The following is a 16,418-nucleotide window of genomic DNA, read 5'->3' as shown; positions in this document are numbered from 1 at the left end:
CCGAACTTCCGGGTTCAGCGTTCGGAGGCTGCTGGAAAGCCGCCCGGCTGTTTTAAAAGGTGACAGCCGGCGGCGGGGCTTCTTTCCGGGTTCGGGAGGCCACTTTGGGGTTTTGTCTGGGAGAGAGGGCAGGAGGTCCGGCTCAGCATTCCGTCAGTCGCAGCGCTGGCTGTCAACTTTTCTTTTTAGCACTGGGGAGGCAAGTCAGCTCCTGCCCAGTGCTAAAAAGAAACGTTGACAGCCAGCGCTATGGCTGACGGAATGCTGAGCTTCCCGTTCTCTCTCCGCCCCCCTGTGTTCCTAGGAGAAGTGCTGCGGGCGGGAGGAAAGCGAATGCCACGGGGCTGGGCTCGGCTCCCCCCCTTACCAGCCCAGCAGGCAGCCGCCGCAGAAGGCTCCATTCTGTTCCCTGCCGGCCCGATTGAAGGGCCGGCGGGAGGAAAGCAAATGTCTCTCTTCGTTGCGCTGCCGCCAGCATGGCCTGGTTGGCAGAGGAAGATGTAACCGAGCCCACGGGGCCAGGCTCCGTGGCGGAGACCGCCGGCCGCTCAATCCGCCTTCCGCGGCGGGGCTGGTAAGGGGGGGATCCGAGCCCAGCCCCGTGGCATTCGCTTTCCTCCCGCCCGCAGCCGACTGATCATGGGCTCCTTCGCAACCTCGGAGAGCTTCCTGGGCATGAAAGCTCGCGAATCCAACACGGACGAAAACCAGGAAGCTCTCCGAGGTCGGGAAGGAGCCCACGATCAGTCGGCTGTGGGTGGAAGTCGAATCCCCCGTGGGCTCGGTTACATCTTCCGCTGCCAACCAGGCCATGCTGGCGACAGCGGAACAATCGCCTTCCTCCCGCCCGCAGCCGACTGACCGTGGGCTCCTTCCCGAGCTCCCTTCCTGAGCCTCCCGTTCTCTCTCCCCCCCATCGCCCCTTCGCCTCCCTGTGTTCCTAGGAGAAGTGCTGGGGATTGAGGCAAGACAGACCTTCTGCTCCTCACCAGCACTTCTCCTAGGAACACAGGGGGGCGAAGGGGCGGAGAGAGAACGGGAAGCTCAGCATTCCGTCAGCCGCAGCGCTGGCTGTCAACTTTTCTTTTTAGCACTGGGCAGGAGCAGACTTGCCTCCCCAGTGCTAAAAAGAAAAGTTGACAGCCAGCGCTGCGACTGACGGAATGCTGAGCCTCCCGTTCTCCCCCCCCCACCTTGCCGCTTCCGGTTTCGGCGTTCGGGAGACCACTGGGTTCCCAGCTGTCTCCGAACGCCAAACACCAAAGCCGAACTTCCGCGTTCGGCTTCAGGAGACAGCTGGGAAGCGGCGCGGCTCTTTTAAAAGGTGACAGCCGGCCTGGGGGGCTTCCCAGCACCCCCCCAAACCCTGAACCCGGGTTCAGGGGGGTGCTGGGAAGCCCCCCAGGCCGGCTGTCACCTTTTAAAACAGCCGCGCGGCTTCCCAGCAGTCGCCGAAAGCCGTTTTTTTGCGGGGGTTTTTTTGGTTGCACGGATTAATTGACTTTACATTGTTTCCTATGGGAAACAATGTTTCTTCTTACGAACCTTTCGTCTTACGAACCTCCCCCCGGCACCAATTAAGTTCGTATCTTAAGGTACCACTGTACTTGCATGGAAGACCAACATGGAGTCCAGTATAACTGGTTACACAGGAAAGTAAAATTTATTATTTATTTATTTATTATTTAGATTTGTATGCCGCCCCTCTGCGAAGACTCGCGGCGGCTCACAACAAGATAGAACAAATCATAAATAATCCAAATAACTTTAAAATATTTAAAGATTTAAAAGAACCAGACACACACACAAGCATACCATGTATAAATTGAACATGCCCGGGGGAGGTGTTTCAATTCCCCCATGCCTGACGGCAAAGGTGGGTTTTAAGGAGTTTACGGAAGGCAGGAAGAGTAGGGGCAGTTCTAATCTCTGGGGGGAGTTGGTTCCAGAGAGCCGGTGCCGCCACAGAGAAGGCTCTTCCCCTGGGGCCCGCCAACCGACATTGTTTAGTTGACGGGACCCGGAGAAGGCCCACTCTGTGGGACCTAATCGGTCACTGGGATTCGTGCGGCAGGAGGCGGTCTCGGAGATATCATTCCAGAAGGCAATGGCAAATCACTTTAGCACCATGCCAAGAAAACTGATGGATATTCTACAAAAGCCATCCAAGCTCATGTGAAAGGTGATCTTATACTGATGTATAAACTGGAATCCTTTCTTGGAGCTTTCTTTTTCTGAATACAACTGTACTGAAACCAAATTATGGAGATGTGATCTTCCAAATCCAATAACCCTCTAATAACAACTACTTAGTTTAGAACAACTGCGGCCCTCGGGACAATAGTTTGCGGCCCCCACCTCAATATCAAAGTTTAATGTTAGTGCAGCCCGAGTTTGATACGAATGGCACTTTTCAGTGTTGTGTGCAGAGCTGAATGAATCTACCAATCACTGTGGGGTATATTGCTCTTGGAGGCGGGACATCAGCCAGGCATTTTGCAAACTTGCGCCATTACCTCGGGCTCAGAAGCGGAGGTGGAAATTGCTACTCAGCAGGACAGAAAAAAAGTGGAAAAGATGCATCAGCTAAAGTTTAGCCACTAAACACTGAAACAGTGACACCAAGTGGAATTATATATTACAAAGCCCCAAACATGTCTTTTTCAAAGCCTGCAGTGAAGAGAAAGGTTGGTGATGAGCACAGACAATTTCAGGAAAAGTGGGAAGTGCAATATTTCTTTGTTGAGCACAGGGGCATCCTGATGTGTCTTATTTGCACAGAGAAAGTTGCGGTGTACAAAGAATACAATTTGAAACGTCATTACACAACTAGACATGCTGAGGAGTATGCAAAATACCAGGGAGATGAGAGAGCAAACCGGGTCACTGATCTTAAAACATATCTACTGAGGCAACAAGATTTCTTTAAGAAAGAAACCAAAGAGAATGATGCAGCAGTCGAAGCTAGCTACGTTGGTTAGTGAGATGACTGTTAAAGCAGGAAAGCCATTCAAAGAAGGTGAATTTGTAAAAAAGTGCATATTACAGGCTGCAAGTATTGTCCAGGAAAGAAAGGTCAGTTTAGCAACATCAGCCTTTCTGCCAACACCGTAGCAGAGCGCATTTCTGATCTGTCAAGTGACATTTATGATCAACTGTGTGAGAAAGCAAAGTGTTTCAGTGTATATTCAGTCGCTCTTGATGAGACCACAGACATCACCAACACTGCCCAGCTCGCAATGTACTGTAGGTCCGTTAAATATTAAAGAATTGTTAATACAGACATTATTATTACAGAATTTGAATAATAATAATTACGTTTCTCTAGTCAGCAACTATATGTGGTTTCTTCAGTGTTCTATATCTGCTGTATTATTATTATTACTATAATTTTATTTATTTATTACTAATTTATTTATTTATTTTCTTATGAATTTTTCTCATGAATTATTTTTTAACACAAAACAAGATGAAAAAAAAAAGAGAAATTTGATAACACTGGAATGCTTGTTTTTGTAAGAGCTTTTCTTATGGAAAACCTGATGTGGCCCAGCCTCACCCAGACTCTACCTCCAGTGGCCCCCGGGTAAATTGAGTTTGAGACCCCTGGTTTAGAACATCTCATAGTTCTGAATGTTACCAGAATTAGAACCTGGGAGTATAGCAGGAATTGCTATACTGTACTATGAATGTTACTGAAAAGCAAATGCAAATGCTTCATATTAGACTTGCTTCAAATTGAGACCCAAAACCCCACTAATATTTGGAAACAATCAGTGATATAAGGTTATTTGCAAGACTGCATCTCCCCAATCATGTCTAACTGTCCCAAGAGGAAGAGTATGTACTGCCAATTAAAGTTTGCTTTCTGGTGGGATCTATTGCAGTGCCTACTCTGTGAAGCACCATCCCATGAGAAATCAGATTGCCTCTGATCCTACACGATTTTCACAAAGTCTTGAGACATAGTGATCTTTCTGGATTTGGAGGGTGGAGTATCTTATTGGAGCCCATAAATCAATGATTGAAATATTTGTACTGCATATTTATTGATGTTATATTTTGTGGCTGTTTTTATCTTGATTGATTAATTAATTAATTAATTAGATTTGTATGCTGCCCCTCTCCACAGACCGCAGTTACTGGTATTGGTATTTTGGGGTTGTTGAGCTTTTTTGCTATTAGTTGCTTAGAGTCATTCATTCAATCAGGTGGCCATGCAGTTAGTCCTTGACTCACAACAGTTCATTTAGTGACCGTTCAAACTTACAACGGCTTGAAAAAAGTGATTATGACCATTTTTCATACTTATGACCTTTGTAGCATCTCCACGCTCATGTGAGCAAAATATAGATGCTTGGCAACTGACTCACATTTGCCATGTCCCAGGACCACCTGACCCCCTTTTGCAACCTTTAGACAAACAAAATAAATGGGGAAGCCATATTCGCTTAACAACCATGTTACTAAATTATCCACTGCAGTCATTCACTTAACAATTTTTGCAAGAAAGGTTGCAAAATGGGGCAAAACTCCCATAATAAATGTTTCACTTACCAACAGAAATTTGCGGCTCAATTGTGGCCATAAGTCAAGGACTTCTTGTATAAAATTGAATAAATAAAAAGCAACTGTAGTAGAATTTACTTGTATGTTTATATATTATTCTCAAATAGCATTTTAGAGCTTAACACACTATTTTCTAATCTTGGTCCCCAAAAATGGTCCATTAAAATCTAACCAACCCATGCTATTAATTATAGTGACTGGAACTTATGGAGCTGTAATATAATGCCACCTGGGGGCATAAAACATTTCTTATACCTGGCATGAGCTATGCATACATCTTGCAACTTACAGCCAATGAACATTTTACTAAATATTTAGAGTCATTATAACGGTATTATGAAGTAACTGAGGTATTGTATGAAGATAAGGAAGAGACTCTAATTTTCATACAGACAAGAAATGCACTACTGATTTATATGTTACCATAGTGTACTACACAGTAAAATTGCTACATGACAATGAATTGAATGGCAACTTAGTTATCAGAAATCTTTTTAAAATTATGGAATCAATCAACTACAGTGTTCCCTCGATTTTCGCAGGTTCGAACTTCGCGAATAGCCTATACCAAGGTTTTTCAAAAAATATTAATTAAAAAATACTTCGCGGGTTTTTTCTATACCACGGTTTTTCCCACCCGATGACATCATACATCATTGCCAAACTAATAATTTTTGCAAATAAATAACAAAAAAATAATTATTGTTAATAAATAATTATGTTTATAAATATCAGGATCACTAATTGTCTTATTCAATGGTGAGTACCAGTAATAATGGTGAGTAAATGGTTATTAAGGGAATGGGAAATGTAATTTAGGGGTTTAAAGTGTTAAGGGAAGGCTTGTGATACTGTCCATAGCCAAAAATGGTGTATTTACTTCCGCATCTCTACTTGGCGGAAATTCGACTTTTGCAGGCGGTCTCAGAACGCATCCCCCGCAAAAATCGAGGGAACACTGTATATCAATTAAACTCAAAGTGCTACATAAAAATATTAATAAAATTTGTTCCTAATCCTACAATTTGTCCTCATTTCAGCCACTGTGCCCTGGTCAGACATCAAATTTATTTATTTATTTGATTTTTATGCCACCCTTCTCCTTAGACTCAGAGTGGCTTACAACATGTTAGCAATAGCACTTTTTAACAGAGCCAGCATATTGTCCCTACAATCCGGGTCCTCATTTTACCCACCTTGGAAGGATGGAAGCTGAGTCAACCTTGAGCCAGTGATGAGATTTGAACTGCTGACCTACAGATCTACAGTCAGCTTCAGTGGCCTGCAGTACTGCACTCTACCCACTGCGCCACCCCGGCTCAAATGGTCTACTGCAATGTACTATGCTGGTCTACATGGGTTTACCCTTGAAGCGTATCCAGAAGCTGAAGCTGCTACAGAATGCAGTTGTGCAAGGAGTTCTGGGTGCCCCTAGGGCAGCAGTCCCCAAATTGCGGCCCGCTGAGGCCATTTATCTGACCCGTGGGTGAGTGACAGGAGCACAGGATGTGTCTGCACCCTGTGCTCCTGGACACTGTTCCCTCTAGCCTGTGTGGTCGCGCAGCAAAACAAACTCTGTGCAGGTTTTTCAAACTCTATGCGGTATAGCCGGCGCCGTTTCTCCCGCCCGACAGCTAATCTACTGTCGGCTGGGAGGAAACCCCCGTGGGGTCTGAGCCCCGCCCGGCTTCTCCGGCTGTGTCCAGGGAACACACCCCGCCCACTCCTGCCAATATTCTTCCCGCTGCCGGGAAGAAACAGGAAGCAAAAAAACAACAACCAGGAAACAAGAGGAAGCGGTTGGATGGCCTCGCCACCTACGTGCAGAAGCGGCAACCTGGGGAAAAAGTGGTGGGCATAGACTTGTGCGTACACTGGAGGTGTCGCCTCGCCCTCTCTCCACTTTTCCCGTAAGTTGACTTGTGGGGAGTCTCATTTTTTCAGCAGAGAGAGAGAGACAGAGACGCACCCCCTCAAGTTCATTCATCCTACCTGCTTAGACTTTTTAATAATGGAATTGTTCATTGAAACAATAAGTGATCACATTATATGGATCTCAGCTATGTGTTAAATTGAAAAAACTTTCTCACAGGATATTTTGTGGGGATAAAAAAACCCACCCTCATAAAAAACCACCTTTTTATTTGGAGTCCTCTCATTTTTCAAGAATTCTCTCCTATTTTTGGACATTGGCTTTGTTAAACATTAAGCGTACATTAAATACAGATTGATAATTTGGGCGTTCGCAACGGAGCCTCTCCCGCCCCCACCCCCCCAGGCACATGGTGGGGCACAGAGGTTTTTGTGAGAGAGAGGGAAAAGAGAGAGAGAAAGAAAGAAAAGGGAAAGAGAGAGAGGGAAAGAAAAGTGGAGAGGAAGGAAGGAGGGAAGGAAGGAAGGAAAGAAGGAAGGAGAAATGCAGGGAACAAGGAAGGAAGGAAGGAAGGAAGGAAGGAAGGAAGGAAGAAATGAATGGAGGGACAGAGGAAGGAAGGACTGTTTTTATTGGGGGGGGGGGTATTTTTTATTTATTTTTCTCTTAACATACATTCAAACAACACAGTGTATCATCTAGTTTTCCATGAATAATATGCAGTATTTTGTTAGTAACTAATATCAATCATCAAAAATGTTCCAAGTTTTTTTTCTAATTTTGTCACCCAGTTACATTCATTTTCTTTTAATTAAATTCCCTCCTTAATGTTCCTTCAAAAAGTACAACACCAATTATATTTCTAACTTATTAACCATTATGCCAAAGCGCTTCCTTCTTTCTTTATACATTTTTCTATAAGCCAAGAAAACCTTGTATAGCCAATCAGATGTTAACAAAAGAAAATTAAAAACAAAACATAAAGATATATGAATTTCAGACTTCTTCCCCACATGTGCAGGAAGCAAAAAAAAAAAAAAATGTGGAGCAGAGTGTAATTATCCGTACTGGACAGGATTAGGATTTCCATATCCAGCACTTAACTGAAACCTGATTGGACATGATGCATATTTTTATGAAACCAAAAATAATTCCTCACAACTCACAAGAAAAATGGCTGACAAATTAGACAGTGAAAGATGAATACAGCTGCCAGACATACTATTCCATGTTGTCTAGGACACACATCATAAATAAGTACAGCTTAGCATTAGATGCTAACATGCCTGTAAATCTTTAAAAGATTATGGTTAGTAGTAAAAATTCTCACCTCCAATAGGATTTGAAACTGTCACTGATTATCTCAAAGAAGAAGACATAAATAAAAGAGTTAAACACCTGACTCCAGTCCTTTATACTACTTGTGTGAATAGATAAATCTCTCTAAAACCAGATGACAACAGATCCTTTTCATTCCCTATATTATTTCCAAGATAATTCATCCAGCCAAATTGCTTATACAACCAAAGTCAAATTTAAAGTGCCACAAACCTTGTTTTGTTCTGAAAATCTATTGTTAGCCATTTTTAATGTAAGAGAATTTAGTGTCAAATGAATGGTCTAGATCAGGAGTGTTAGACTCAATTACATTGAGGGCCACATCAGGATTGTCTTTGAACTTGGGGAGCCAGGGTGGACATGGTCACTTTGACATCACTCTTGTTGGGGGTGCCTGTGGTGGCCAGAGCACTCTGCCAATGAAAAAGGGCTCCTGAGCTCCGTTTTTGGCTGCAACAGCCTCCTGCAACAAGAATTTATGGGACTGTCTTCTGCCTCACATATCCCAGCGACGGTTAGGTCGCACAGAGTTCGCCTTCTCCAGGTCCCACTGGCCGAGCAATGTCGGCTGGCGGGACCACGGGGAAGACCCTTCTTGTTGCAGCCCCGGTCCTCTGGAATCAACTCCCCCCATCCTCCTCGCCTTCCAATAGGCTTTGAAAACACACTTATGCCAGCAGGCTTAAGGCCATTGAGCAATAGTTTTCCACTCTGGCCAGTTGTATGAGTGAGTGATGATTGTATGACGTTTATACTGGGTTTTAATTTCTTTTTCACTCTATGTATTGGGACATTTTAACTTTGTCATTATTTTTATTGTTGTAAGCTACCCTGAGTCCCCTAGGAGAAGGGTGGCCTATAAATTTCAGAAATAATAAATAAAATAAAAATGGAGCATTGCTGGCAGAGGCATTGCGGGCTGCTCCTTTGCTTTTTACAGGATGCCCCCTCTGGGCTAGATCACTGGACCACAGGACTTGAGTTTGACACCCTGATCTAGATGCATGTCTAGAAAACTATATGAAAGCCTGAATAAATCAAAGTTTGAACAAAAGTTGGTAAATAGGGCGTGTTGATTTTAGAGCTGATAAAAGCATTAGCCTCCACCTTCAAATACTAGACTTCCAGTGTAAAAGACAGAATCAATATTGTTAAAGGTTTTACAAACCTTTAGGAGGGAAGTGTTTTTAATAGGAAAGTGAACACAAGAACAAGGGGACACAATCTGAAGTTAGTTGGGGGAAAGATAAAAAGCAACGTGAGAAAATATTATTTCACTGAAAGAGTAGTAGATCCTTGGAACAAACTTTTAGCAGATGTGGTTGGTAAATCCACAGTAACTGAATTTAAACATGCCTGGGATAAACATATATCCATTGTAAGATAAAATACAGGAAATAGTATAAGGGCAGACTAGATAGACCATGAGGTCTTTTTCTGCCGTCAGTCGTCTAAATGCAAAAAAGCTCATTCCAATTTCATATATGGGTAAAATTCCATGCAGGTTTAACTGACATTCTGATTTAATGAACACCCTCCCAAATTAATACATTGCATTGAAAGTTTACTGTATGCTGCTTTTAAAGAAGTCATTAGTCTCAACCTCAGTTCCTCATCTGTATAATGGGAACTTTTTACCGTTCCGAGTTTATGAAAAGTTAAAGAAAACCATTTTTACATATTGACTATTGCTTAGGATATTTTACATTAATTCTAGTTTATGGAGTAAAAATTAGCAAATCTTGATTGCCCAATTGTTTCATAATAGGTTATGGAAATCATGTATGCTTTTAAAGGGTTGAAGTGGAATTTTCCAGAGATGATATTGCATTAAAGACAATCCTGCTCCATTGGGTAAAAATACTATTCTGCCATACTTAGAATTATCCTTCATCAGCTGCATATATAAATTTTGTTCTTATGTGGCTTTTTTAGGGGGGGGGCAGTAAAATTATTAGCTTATTATGTCGCTATAAAAAGCCTTTTTTCTCCAGATTGTGCTTTCCAAAAGTGATTCCTACTATTTACGGTTTATTAAGTGAATGGAAAGAAAGCTAACAACAGTTTTTCCCTAGCCTCTACATAGCCAAGACACTAGAGATTTGAAATCTTCATTCTTAGAACTTGACAACAAAATGCTAAGTCACAATTGTGTTACTATTTTAATAAATCATCCCTTTGGGAAACAAATTGTTTAAATAAATAAATATGATTATTTATTAACTCTTAACAATTAAGAAAATGTTTTTGTAAACATTTAATGTTTTGTAAACATTAAAGCATGATATAAGCCAGCCACTTTTTAAAATACTTGCTTTTTCAACCACAAATATGAATATTTACAGTAATTCCTCAATAAATGGTATATTATTCTTTCACAGACCTATAACATTAAACTGCAAGTAAAATAGTAATTATTTCAACCTGCTACTTGCTGAAAACTTGCCAATGTTATATCTATTAGTTAGATTACTGTAAGCTGCTTTTATGGGAGCTGTACTTGACACAAAAGGCAGATGCTGTTCAGCATGCTGACCAGCACTAGTTGGTGTAGCACTTATTTTTCCAGAGCTAAACAGGCTGCTAATAAGCTTCCAGGCTTGATTCAAAGTGCTGAGGGAAAGCTTCCCACAGCTTGACCTCCTGCTAACATCAGTAATAGTATTCCATCTTTAATTTGTGCACTTCAAAATAAAATGCATAATGCTTCTGCTTTTTTCCCAATATTGACATGGGTTGAGCTGAGTGTGCATGGCTGGCCCAAAATCATCAAAATAATTTTCATGCCTAAGGGAGGACTAAAAATTAGTCTCTTGGATTCTAGTCCTACATTTTTAACCATTGCATCAAATTGGCTCTCTTGGTCATATTTACAACTTTTCCAGGAACACTATACCTATCCTACTAGTTCTGAGAGAAAGGATGCTTTCTGAGGAACCATGGGAGAAGCTGAGATCTGAAAAATGCATTCAGATGTTGTACCCGCCTCCCATGCCAACAGCAGGCCCATGAGATCAGGTCAAACCCCACCCTTTTGTTCTGTAGAAAAATGGCAAAGGCAGTTCTCATGCAGAAAACATTTGGATAAGTAACCAGGATTTGAAGTAATAAAATGTTATATTTTTTATCTGATATATTGGGATAAGTGCTTTAATATATCTATTTAATTCTCCTTCCAAAGATCAGGGTAGTTTGACATAGGGCCCTAAAGACTTGGTTCTGTGCCTGAACCTGGGCGCCAAGTGTGCATAGTAACCTGTTTTTCAATAGTCTTAGTAATTTGGGTTGTTGTTTCTCCACTGCCAAATTTTATATTTTATAGTTTTTTAAATGTAATTTTATAGTAATTTTAATTTAATTTAATTCTACTTGCCGCCCAGAGTCACAATGAGATAGGCAGACCATATGAATTGAATAAAATATATTGGAAGCCACCTAGTTTCTTCAGCATACGACACATAAATTTATATTTTATTCATTTAATCTCTATACCTAAGTGACTCTGGGTGGTTTACAACAGTGTTTCCCAACCTTGGCCACTTGAAGTCCAGTTATCTTCAAGTGGCCAAGGTTGGGAAACACTGGTTTACAACATAATAAAACCACATAAATACACGAATTAAGGCATAACTTAAAACAGCATAAAAACAAGTTAAAATACTTTCTACAACAATATACCCTGATATGAAAATTCATTCTGAAGCTTTCTCTGCTATATAAAACCCTCTTTATTTAAATTATCAGCACCAAAAGTGTGTAGATTATATAAGCAAGGAGTAGAAAATGAAAACACCATTCAGCATTCCAGTTATCTCAACTTTTCAAAAAAAATCTTCTTTTAAAGCTAAGACAATATTTAAATTATAGGAACTACATATAATCAGAGTGCCAATATGTCTACTTTCTCCTCAATGCTAAAAACTGCATGAACACAATATAAATTAAATGCATGCAAGGATGCTTGGGTTATACCTGTACTAGTATAAAAGTCACAAAATTTGATTTATTAGGTAGACCAAGATAAAGCCATGGTAACGTGTATCCTAATTACAGAATTAAAACAAGACTATCTGACAGACTTCTAAGGAATAAATTACCACACATCTGCATACCATTGTGCTGTAGATGAAAAAATACAGATTAGCAGAAACTACACCAAGCCACAGTAACATATAAAGTATCTTAAATTGCAAAATTACTGCTAGTATCTTGAAGGCTTTTAAAGAATTACAATGTATCTACATCCCATTGATACTGTTTAGTCACCTGAAAATAAACATCTTCTATTGACTATGCCAAATATAAAAAGGAAATTTATTTCAATTTTTGTTTATTTTATACATTTCCCCCTCCAATTTTTTTTAAAAAGTTACAGGAATAGCTATGGAATTAGGAAGCGTAAGATAACAATTAAGGCACATTGCTTTATAAATATTGAATGCTTGAATCTACTCATCAATTGGATAAAGCACAAATCTTTTATATGGATATATATGAAATCTTCTAAAGTCATATATCCTACATAGAATCTTACAAACAGTCATATCTGTCTGATTGACAGAACACTTGCAGCGGGAGGGGAAAGTATGCTTTTAATCATGCTTAATAAAGCTTAGCAGACAACGAGTTCTTCACCCACTTCTGTCTCTCCAGAGAAAGAAACATCATACTACGTCATCACTTGACTGAGTTGACAAGAACAATGAACACAGAGAAATCAGATCCAAAACAAAGGGAGTCTAAACTCATTTAAGAACTTTCTACAACTCATGTATGGAAAACATCATAAACAATTAGCATACACAGCGTAGCTGGAAATGTATTATAGTAAAATGGAACCGGCTTTTCTTCTAAGCAAACCCGGCTTTGAATGCATTTATAACTTTTGCAAGATGTGCCACATTTGAATATTGCTAAAGTGTGCTATAGACATACATATATTTCTCATATATACATACATACATATGCCTCTTACACACATTTTAAAACCCTATGTAAATAATGTTATCTACAAAGCTGCTCTGCACCTTTCATATCGCTACCCATTTCAAAATATATTTTGGATCTATGGTTTTTAACATAGGTAAATATATGTATATATATTTCTACACATAGGCAGAGCAGCAGTTTGTATATTTTTGCCTGGTCTTAACCAAGGACCAGATTTCGGGATTTTTATTTCAGATCACCATAATAAGCCCTGCCTTACCAATTATATACTGTACTTTTCTCTTTTCAAATGCAGGCAGGAAGGGGGTGGGACCGAAGCAGAAAGCCACCCCTCAAACTGAAGGCACGCATGTTCCATCACTCTTGTCACTCTTATCCCCTTAAACTTCATCTTTTTTCCCCTCCCTGCTCTTTTCTGCCCTTACCTGGGCATCGAAGGCAGGGTCTTTTTTTTCAAAAGTTTGTTACTTTGATGAAACGCTGCTGCGCAGAGCATATAAATCATCCATGTGACAACGCAAACCCGCGCTTCCAAAATAGTACCAACCCAACGATTTAACGAACGGCAGCAGCAACAACGCAATCAGGGTGAACAATTACAATACGGTTCCACAGGGGAGAGGAGAAGCCGCCGGCACCACCTACACACGCGCGCACACACACACACACACACACACACACACACACACACAAAGCAGTGTTAGCTGCCCTGACGTATCAAATTCCCTTAGTGAAGCCGCCCATCAACCCCCTTCTCTCTCCCCCCCCTCCAACGCCAGCTGGGTTTAACGAAGTAGGGGCGACCTTCCTGGCATTACAATTGATATCCACCACCACAACCACCCCCGTCATCCCCACATGTAGAAGCACGTCGTCGCTCCCGCTTGTAGGCCCCGAGTTCTGCGGCGGCCTTTACCTTCTCCCAGGCCTATGGCGCGACCTCTGGCACCGCAGCGGCTTACCTTTCAGCCCAGGCGAGCCACAGCAGGAGAGAAGGCGGCTAACCAGAACACGGGGGGTCGGGAAGGAGAGCGCTGGAGTAGGCCTGGGCCGAGCCGGGCCGGCGAAGGCGCCTTTTTGCCTCAGTTCATTCGCACGGCAGAGACGACGAAGACCGCGGCCGCAGAGGCTGGGGCTGTTCCCGCTGCTCCTCCTCCTCGTTGCTCCGAAGGAACCGAGCGCTCATCTCTCCTGCCTGCCTGTCCTTCACTCTTCCTCAGCTTCTCCCTCTCTCTCTTTCTCCCTTCTCCCGCGTGCGGCCCTCCCCTTCCCTTCTCGCGGCGGCGGCGTCCTCCCGGCTGCCTTTTGCACGCTCAGCCTCCCACGACGCCCCGCTTCTTTTCCTCCTTCTTCTTCTCCTCCTCCTGCCCTCCCCCCTCCCTCCCCGCGCCGCTCTTTCGGCTCCTTCTAGGCAGGCGGACTAACAAGAGAGCGAAGATAGCGCACGCGCAGCGGAGCCACCCTCCCTCTTTCTCGCGCGCCCGCGTCTGAGCAAGGAGGGAACTTGAAGGGACTCCGGGAGCGAGCTCAGATTTGGTTCGGTGCGCATGCGTCGTGGGGGGGCACGAACTGCCCTCAAATGGAGGTTTGGGGTGGTGGTGCACGCGGGAGCCGTGACGTTTCTTTTTTCAACGTTCCCCTGAGGGAGAGACGGCGTCCTCCATCTGGCAGCCAAGTCTCTCTCGCGCGCGCGCCCGGCTGAGTGAGGAAGGAACTTGAATAGAGATCGGGAGCGAGCTCAGATTTGCTTTGGTGCGCATGCGTTGTGGGAGGCGCGAACTGCCCGCTAATGGAGGTTTGGGGGGGGGGGTGCGCGCGGGAGCCGTTACGTTTCTTTTTTTTCAACGTTAGCCTGAGGGAGAGGCGACATCCTCCGTCTGGCAGCCGAGGGTCTCTTTCTCGGGCGGGCAAAAAAGTCGACTATTGGTCGTTTCTACTCTTCTTACTCTTATTCTTCCCCCCTACTTTGATATAATGCATGAAGGACCCGGATGTTGAGGTCGACGGGGGAGGAAGAGCTGCTGCGGGGCGGACTGGGAGGAGGACCTATTGGAGCGGTTGCCGTGACGTCACTCCGATTTCCTCCTGGGCCTGCAGTTTTTCAAGGACTGGGGAAAAAGTAGGTCGGGGAGTGATATCAGCCTCATCGTTTCCATTATTAACACTGTTAAGATCGGCTTCGCGCAACGAAAACAGCACCCGGGAATTTGCTGCTTGGATAGGCTGCAAGGACCTTTACGGGCAATTTTGATCTTAGCCAAGAAGCTACAAGAAAAAAGACGGATTTAAAAATCAGATATAGTCAGCAGGGGGAGCTTCCTAATTACTGTACATCAAGACATCCCCAGATAGTGGGATTGTGCAATATATTAGCCTCATCGTTGTTCAATATTTATAGGCATTCCTTAATTAAAAGATTTCACTCTTGCCCCTAAAATTGCTGATAGAAGATTCCCAATGATCATGTATTGTAGCTGATGTATTAATATTTCCCCAAACAGAAGTTGGCCTGAAGCATGCACTGAAAACTCTCAAGCTATTATAAAGAAGGGTATTATGACAAACCCAAAATTTCCGTTTCTTTAAATAAGACAGAAATACAAATGGTTAATTAAAGATAGAGCAGCTGAACAAGTTAAATAATATAAATAGCTTTATTTATTTGTCAAACATGGATAATAGCAGTTTGTATAAACATAAGTAAAATGTAACAATAAAAGGACAACATGACAGTAGGACAGGGACAGTAGGCACAGTGGTGTGAAAATTGCAGCCCAAATTAGCCACGGTATGTTGTTTCAAAAGCAGAAAAACTCATCAAGCCCATCTTATTGGTACAAGACACAAGGAAGTACACTTGCTTGGTTGCACTGAAGCACTTTCCGGCTAAAGCAATTGCAAAATTGATGTATGTCCAGCACGGCAGTCAAACTTGCAGCATCGCGTTGCCATCACATGACATTTCATGACGTTTTTTCCTTTGCGGAGCTGGGGTAGGCATGACCTGCACATGATGCATCTGACCCATGGGCCGCCAGTTTGACAACCCTAAGCACAGTATGGAATTCAAAGAGAAAATATACGATCAAATTTCCTTAGGGCCATTGTAGCTTTTCCAAGATAAATGGCCAATACAACATTGAATCTTGTTAAGGTGTGAGCAGAGTGACCTTTCAGTTGCCAAGGATGCACAGAGGAAACATGGAGGCCTAGCAGATATCCAGCTGATGGCCCAGAAATATGAGTAATGGATTAATAAGACAAACCTGTATAAATGACCCCTATGACAATCATTAAGTGTTGTACCACATGATTCTTGACAAATCTATATTTTCTTTTTTGTACACTGAGCATATGCACCAAGACAAATTCTTTGTGTGTCTAATCACACTTGGCCAATAAAGAATATTATTCTATTCTATTCTAAATACTTATTTTGGCAAATAATCCTAGTCATACACAGTTAAATCAGTCAATACATATACAATACTTTATCTATATCTGTACACTAAGAGCATATGCACCAAGTCAAATTCCTTCTGTGTCTAATCACACTTGGCCAATAAATAATACTATTCTATTCTAAATACTAGTTATTTTGGCAAACAATCCTAGTCATACACAGTTAAATCAGTCAATACATATACAATACTATATCTTACCTGTTCAGCTTACAAATACATAAACC

General features: G+C 42.4%; 1 protein-coding gene across 2 annotated transcripts in view; it reads right to left on the bottom strand.

Annotated features, from left to right (window-relative positions):
- The window catches only part of PPM1A (protein phosphatase, Mg2+/Mn2+ dependent 1A), a 44,455-nt gene extending 29,639 nt beyond the window's left edge, over positions 1-14,816 (bottom strand). Inside the window, exon 1 of one of the 2 annotated variants that reach the window (XR_011559024.1) lies at positions 13,693-14,690. The gene's annotated coding sequence lies outside the window, so the exon portion shown is untranslated. Of the gene's footprint in view, positions 1-13,692 lie in introns of both variants that reach the window. The other variant, XM_070750663.1, reaches the window with a different exon arrangement.
- Positions 14,817-16,418: the final 1,602 nt, after the last annotated feature.

Source organism: Erythrolamprus reginae, chromosome 1 (genome assembly GCF_031021105.1).
Source record: "Erythrolamprus reginae isolate rEryReg1 chromosome 1, rEryReg1.hap1, whole genome shotgun sequence".
Lineage (NCBI taxonomy): Eukaryota > Metazoa > Chordata > Lepidosauria > Squamata > Dipsadidae > Erythrolamprus > Erythrolamprus reginae.
This window is presented reverse-complemented; position numbering and strand designations above follow the sequence as displayed.